The sequence below is a fragment of the Notothenia coriiceps genome, unplaced genomic scaffold (genome assembly GCF_000735185.1).
Source record: "Notothenia coriiceps isolate Sejong01 unplaced genomic scaffold, NC01 NC01_scaffold00036874, whole genome shotgun sequence".
In the NCBI taxonomy this organism is placed as follows: Eukaryota; Metazoa; Chordata; class Actinopteri; order Perciformes; family Nototheniidae; genus Notothenia; species Notothenia coriiceps.
The window spans coordinates 43,245-51,342 of NW_011369575.1; positions in this window are offsets into that span (position 1 = coordinate 43,245).

The following is an 8,098-nucleotide window of genomic DNA, read 5'->3' on the forward strand; positions in this document are numbered from 1 at the left end:
CTATGGCTGTTGTTGTCCGGGCGTCTCCCTGGAAAACTTTCAAGGGTGGTCTGCCACAAGCGAGTGGCAGGAGCGGGGCTGTCGGCATCAGCTGCGTGCTTGGCTTGCTGTTTAAAACACCTTTTTTTGTATCCATATCTCTCGCTAGAATCTCCCACCATCCAACTAACAACAACAACAACGACGTCAAGCCTTTGGGCTCTGAAACTACGGGGCGGGCCGAGGACAAATACACATGCATTAATCGCACGTTAAAATAATTAGTGGCGTTAAAAAAAGACAGCCCTAACTGTCATGCCTTGTATTTGTGTAAATGTCAAGCTACTCAGCCAAAACAAAAGTTAAATAATGCAACAGAAACCAGAACAATCTGAACCTCAAAGCCATTGTTTACATCTTTGCACGAAAAAAACATTGACGTATGGACACAGCAGAATACCGGCAGTGTATTTCAAAACATTGCAAACAAAAAGTGAAGGTTTTATTTGTATTTGATCTCATTGGTAGTCACATGAAGTCACGTAATCCTGGTACACACCACATCTATCAGGAAACAGCCTCACAGAGAGGGCCTTGGCTTGCTTTAAGGGTCTTCAGTGATCCCACTGTCAGATCTCACTGATTGATATTTCTGCTCCCATGTGTCTTTCTGGCGCAGTTTGGCTAATTGAAATGTTGCTAAACCCATGTGATGAAGAAACAGCTGCTCGCTTGATTAAACTCAAAGTAAATGGGTTTCAGATTACATGTTTGGGTTCCTCAGAAACATCGCTGTTTTCTGTGACCTTGCGAAACCAATTTGCCGTTTGTTCCTGGCTGTCTGCTCGTCTGACTGTCACACGATATATGGAGCTCAGAAACAACTTAAATCAGCAGGACTTCTTCCTCCTCTGTGTCCTTTGAGATCCATCTTTTGGCTGATATCCATTCCTATATTTCACTTTTATCCCTGCAGTTTAAAAATCTATGAAGCAGCTCCCTTCTTATTCAACTATTCAAACAATCACTAGCAAATGAGTAATGAGCATGCTCCAAATGATCCCAATTAACCCCCCCACAACAGTGATTGTCTTATCACACAACTCTTACTAGGCGTAGTGTACATCAATCAATATACACTCCAAACTAAATCTTAAGACCAGGCGAAAAATTACAAGAATTTCGCACTGGTGGATAGAAAATAGAGATTAGGCCATTTATTAAAAACTGCATTTAAACTCAAACAGGAAGTTCGTCAGCTGATCAGACGTTTTGGAATTGGAATTTTGAGATATGTTTTTCGCTAGCAGAAGGCCAACAGTATATAGATATTAGAAATACGACACTTTTTAGCTTTAGACGTAATCTTTTCATATTAAATCACCATCATGCATATTAAAGAACTTTTTGAATTGTTCTCATTTGCAAAAAACATTAAAAAAGTCTGCCTGAGACTATTTTTCAACCAAGCTAGCGCGTATTAGTCATTCCGTTGTTTTTCCAGACGATACTTTTGGCAATGAGTCTGCTTCTTCTTCTTTATTGTGCAATAGAAAGCAATTTAATCTGGTATCATCTTGAGATGTGAAGCAAGAGTATCTAAAAGTAGGCCGTGATTTAGCAAAACGTCCTTGCATTCGTCACGCCTGAGGCTGCAGACGACAGCTGACAAACACCAACATCAGAATAATGGTTAGCATCTGCTGCTCTGTGTCTCTCTATAATGAATAACCCCTTTATCAGTAATCCAACATGGAGTCGGTTACAAATGTTCTGTTGGGTTTTGGTGCTTCAGGAGAAGAGAGAAGGGGTGAGAGAGATAGAGACAAACAGACAGAGTTTAAGATGTATTTCTTGGCGGTCATTTATTAAACATTTAAATGTGGCTCAAAAAAATACAGCATATGGGTTGAATGTCAGCCCTTACTCTCTGTGTGTGTGTTTCAAAAACACCTCTGTGCATATTTCTAAACGTGTGTGTTCATGCATATTCGTTTTGTGTTTCCCTCAGACCCTGCGTGATGAGAAGTCGTCCCACGAGAAGGACATGAAGGACATCCAGGCTCGATCCGAAGAGGAGACCAACCTGATGAAGGACAGCCAGGCCAGGGCTCTGGAGGAGGTCGCCAAGAAACACAGAGTCACCCTGGAGAACGCGCTGAACAACGCCGAGAAGGAGAAGAACCGCATGCTGGCCGTGAGTACACACACACACACACACACACACACACACACACACACACACACACACACACACACACACACACACACACACACACACACACACACACACACACACACACACACACACACATGATGACAAATTGTCAGACAGAGTGCATCAGATGGTCATACACAATGAAGACACAATTAATTTTGAAATGCATGTGACTTTGTGTTAGTTGCGTTTGTTCTTCAAAGGCGTAGTTTAAATTGATCCTGGTTCAGTCTGCTTTAATGCAGATTAATAATAACTTGTGCAAATTTTTTTTTAGATTTCCTATAGTGGTATATTTAGACAGTTGTTGGTGAAAGATACAGATTTTGATCCAACCTGGCAAGCGATCTGGTTACTTGACGAAAAAACACAAGTGATCACGATAGTTTTTACGCTACTGAATTACATTAGTTTGATTGTTGAAGTCATAGGTTCATTTACAGCTTCGAACAAATGCACCAAGCCCTGCAATGTGCTCTTAAAACATCAAGTATTGGTATAGATTTAACTAATTACCAACATACTGTATAAAGTAGTTTATCTCAGTCTCAAATAGCTTCAATTGACTCAATATATGTCCTGCAGTGGTACACACACACACACACACACACACAGTAAGTACACAAACACATTCCTTGAAGCCTGATGGATTTCTCTTCACAATTTCCACCATTCCTGTTGCACATTAAACATTTAAACAGGATGATATTCAGGAGTGACAACATGCCAGCTGTCTCTCTCTCTGTCTCTCTTCACTCTGGAGGTGTCGCCTGCCAAGCGATCTGAACCTGTCGCACCACCTCAGTCTGTTGATGATAAACAGGCCTGTTAATGGATGACTGGTGATTATGGATGACAGACGTCCTGTTTTCTCTGCATATGTTTTAATCTGATTAACAACCAACCACTGACCACATTCATATTGTATAAACGGAGGAATATTGAGCACACTCATGCTAAAGCCCCTGTCACACTGTCCCGAAATTGACACCCGATGGACACACGATAAAGGAAATGTTCAAATTCGGCTCTGATCGTAACAACATCGGGCCATTCGTGAGGGCATCTTAAGCCATCGTATGACCGCCGGTGGAGTTTCTCAGGCTCCGGCAGCAACTTCGTGAGCGGCAACTTCGTAAGGCACTTGTGAGGGCATCTTGTCAAATCGTGTCATCATCTTGTGTTATCATCGGTGCCATCGGGCATTCGCCCTCACTCTGATCGGGGCGAATGCCCGATGGCACCGATGATAACAAGATGCTCTCACGATGGCCTTACGAAGGGCAAAATTGACACACGAATACAACACAAAAATGAACCTTCGCAAGGTCCTTCGGCAATGTTTTGGCATGCCAAAGATTTTGCCACCGCTCACGAAGTTGTTGCCGGAGCCTAAGAAACTCCACCGGCGGTCATATGATGGCTTAAGATGCCCTCACGAATGGCCCGATGTTGTTACGATCAGAGCCAAATTTGAACATTTCCTTTATCATGTGTCCATCGGGTTGTTTTATTGCACAACAAAATCATGTAAACATATAATGTAAATAACCCAATTTGTGTTCTGCGAAACTGAAAAGGATATCATATAGTATTTTGAAGGCGAGTTGACAGAAAGTTATGCTATGGAAACGACATTATGGAGAAAACTTAATATCTTCTACATATAAAGACGGATAAAGTAAAGAACAAAGTCTGAAAATATCAGTACAGTATCATAGTACTTTAACATAATTGTTTTTGTTACTTTCGTTGCAGTTGTATGTCTTGAATGTAATGTAAATGTTGCCTTCTTGTGTGGTTCGGGGCCATTTTTGTGTGAAATTCACAATTCCATATTCGTGTGTCCATCGTGTGTCAATTTTGGGACAGTGTGACAGGAGCTTTAAGCTTGTGATGTTAAGGAGGATTATTTCACTGAAAGGCCAAATCATTTAGTTTTATAGTTTGTAGTTATCAAATACACGTTCAACAGTACTTTGCATGTGACTTATTGTCTGGTGGACAAGGATGTTTTTTACACCTACAGTGACTGACACTGTAAAATGTATATCAAATAATATAACATATTTTATCATTTGTAAAAAGTAGACACATGTGGGGAGGCGTGTGGGGTAGTGGACTAGTGCGTTGGTGTTTGGATCAGGGGAGCACAGGTTCAAACCCCACTGCAGTCAGCATGTCGTTGTGTCCCTGGGCAAGACACGTCACCCCAAATTGTTCCTGTGGGGATTGTCCACAGTATTGAAAGCGTCTAACAAGTAACATGTAATCTAATGTAAAGTTCAGAATGGAAAATAATTCTCCAACACATAGCCCTCAGAGATTAAGCTAAAGGCAGTGATGGTGATGATAACTTAAATAAATGCTTATTCCTCTGATGCAGGATTGTAGATTTGAAAAATCAACACTTAGCTAAAACTCTTTGTGAGTTAGACATGATAGTGCCATTACAAAAGTGGCATCTGTAATATGTATTAGTTGCATTAAAATAACTAAATCAGTACATATGCCTCGTACAATCATGACTGAACAAACAGAAGCACTAAAGCATAGAGTGCAAGTGAGTCATAATACAACTTTGGCAATGCAAATGGGTACATCTGTCATTAAAGCCTATGTTGTATTTCCATGATGTTTAGCTAATCTTCCTCACACAGTCTAACAGCTGACCATTTAATTCTATAAATACATCACCCACGACTCAGATTTGGTCTGACAAACAGCTCTTGATAGAAAAAATGCAGCTCAATAGATTTTATTGATTTCCCTCTACTGAGAACACAGTAGGTATTTGGTAGTTGGGACACAAACGGTCAACAAAAGGGGTCAGAACCTAATCCCATGTGGCTCACACAGTGGGAGTCTGCACATTAGGTGAAAACCCAGACGATTTTAGAAAAATCTGAATACGTCATTGCATACTTGTCATAGAACAATGGCTGTCCATTAGTGAAGAATAGCGTGTGCACTGTTTAAATGACTCTGTTTGTTAAGCTAAAACTCCTTATCAATATACAAGTGTTCCATTGCGTTCAATAAATACCATTACCAATATAGGCTGTATTGCCTGTGTATGATCCCTTTGTTTAAAAAAGGTATTAGGTAATGTAAGGGCTGTGAGGAAAGCTGATAACGGTGATTATGACAGTAAACACCATTAATCAGAGCCGCACGCTTCTGTGCAAAATAAATAAATAAAGCCCCTCAGGAAATTAGTCTTCAACAGGTTGCCGTATTTATCTATTTTTGTTTTCACGCCTGGATGCTCAAATCCAGTTAATTATATTTGTTTATCCCATTAGTGCAGTGATTGATTTTGTGAGTTTGAAATAAAACGTGCATATCCTTACTTCCCATGTGTGAAGAGGGCATATCTGGACAAAGCTCTTATTGTTTGCGACGATATTGGTCATTAACTACAAGACTATGTAATTCGCTGAACCCACAGGAAGGGATGAGTAAAGTGTTGCTCATTCAAATTTTTAAAGTCTGGTCAGCCGTGTTCAAATGCTCAAACACTCAGAAGTGAAGAATGAGCACTGGGTCACAACCCTAAATCCAAAGCTGTTGCTCGCCGTGCAGAACAGGGGAATTAAATAGTTGTTCCTTAAATTATTTAACAACCTTACGTATGCCACTGGAAAAATGTAAACTGCTTAAAAGAAAGTAAAGTGCATTTCCTCCTATTGTATTTTCACTTAAAAAAAGACCACTTTTAGGAATGAGTCACAGAGCACATTTTGCCAGCGTACACTCGAGCGTGCACGTAGATACACATCCCACTGTGCTGGAGATGTATGAAGGCAGTGTGTTGGATGGACTCCCTCACCTCTCATATGCAAATAACTTTCCCCCATGCAGCTCTGTGATTGGCTTGCTGTTATTAATATTCTGCCAGCGTGTGACTTCGTTGGCCTGGAGTTACTGTGCCAACAGGCAGCACTAAAAAGGGACTTTGTCAATGTTTGATGTCTCGTGAAGTGATGCAGTGTGTGAGGGTGTGTTTGTGAGTCCGTCTTCTTAGAGGATTCAAATGTGGGCAGTGGGGGACACTATTCCCCGCTGACATCAGATTGAGGAGGAAGTGGCTATCTGCTTCTGAATATGATTGTAATAGAAATCTCTGTATGAACACCCAGTTTGTTCAGCCTCTGGAGAGCGGCCAGCCACACAGCAGGCTCCTTCCTGTGCCTCCAGTTCTAAGTACAGGTTTGGCTTATGGACTCTGTCAAGGCAAAATCTCAACCTATTACTTTTCATCCATTTAAGTCTGGGCCCCTGCCAAGTATGCCTGTGCTTGTAAACAACAAACCTCTTTAGTTGAATCATACAAGTCAAACCAAACCATGTGTAGGGATGTGATGTGACGCCTAAACTAGCTGTCACATATTTGCCTGTGGCCAGCCTTCAGTCACCCGTCGTCACATTAAGTCGCTCTGTCACTGCAGTATCTCAACAATGACAGCAGGAGCAGTGTGTTCTCAGAGCAGATCATAGGGTTTTCATGACAAGTGTAGTAGGGTCTCTCTGCTGTGTGTGTGCAGGTGTGTGGTTGGTGTGTGTGTTTGTGTGTGTGTGAGGGCACAGTAAATCCCCTAAACTGAAGCTTGTGACCCTCACTAATACATTTCCTTTGGCAGAGCACTTCTGGATTTCCCCCCAGGTGCCCCAGGGTTTCGTAGAGAGAAAAGTGTAAGGCAGCATTTTCTAAATTGAAGTCAATACCAATCGGCCATTTATCTACAAGCACCCTGACGCTAAGGGCATATAAAGGCGCATGTGTACACTCACACAAATACACACACACAGCATACACATTCCAGAAGCTAAATAAATGATTTATAGCCAACAATAATATTAAAATAAACTAATTTTCTTAATCCTAACTCATTCAAATATGTTCCATTCTCTGAAAGACTCCTATTGTATGTAGGCTTGTTTGTAACAAGCTCTCAGGGCCTGTTTCTCAGGAAACAAGAGGATTTAACAATACAGAAACTAATTACTCCTCTTCAGCCTTGAATTGCACAGCCTATTGGAACTACAGCAATAAAGGGGCACATTATGCATACAGCAGCAGTCAGCCTTCATACATCTCTGTACTCCATACATCCTGAAGATGTTGAGTCATCATGATGGAGCTCTCTTACTCTCTCACTCTGTCTTTTATATGACAGTTTATGATGGAATCGGTTTACCTAGTATGACTATTCCTAGATTTATGCCAACATCATTTATTAGTGTATAACAAGAAACAACAACATCAATGATGTCAGCTTCCTTTCTCAGGAGCAAAGGTTTCTAATCAGATATACAAAAATGTACTGACTGAACAATCAATAAGGTCTTGTTTGGTTTTTGCCCTGCTTTTCATTCAAACCATATTCGCTATGAATTCATTATTGAATGAAATCCATACGTATGTTACGTGTGTTTTTCTTTTCTTTTCATTAAAACGTTCTACGTTAATTATTGGTCTTGTCTTTGTAGTTACTCTCACTAATGATTAAGAATATTTTAATGTTTTCAAGCTTTGGGTTTATGGTAATTAGAAGTGGAGATTTATTAAAACCACAGAATGCTTTCAGCCAATTAAATGCCAAAACAGACTTAGACCCATTGTAGCCACCTATGTCAGAAATGAATGCAGTTAATATGTAAGGGGTTATGAATTTGAAAAGAAAAATGGTTAGTTGAACAATATGAGGACATTTAACAAGAGGCTTGATTATCAAAGTAAATAAGTCAATAAGAAGAAGAAAAACATAGAGAAAAGCAAGTGTAGCGTAAAACTCCTTGTCTATTTAAATTACAAATATAGATGATCTGATTTGAACCCTAACCTTGATGTAAGAGAGGCTCTGCTGTTGAGTTCAGTCCAGGCTGTGTAGTATTTGA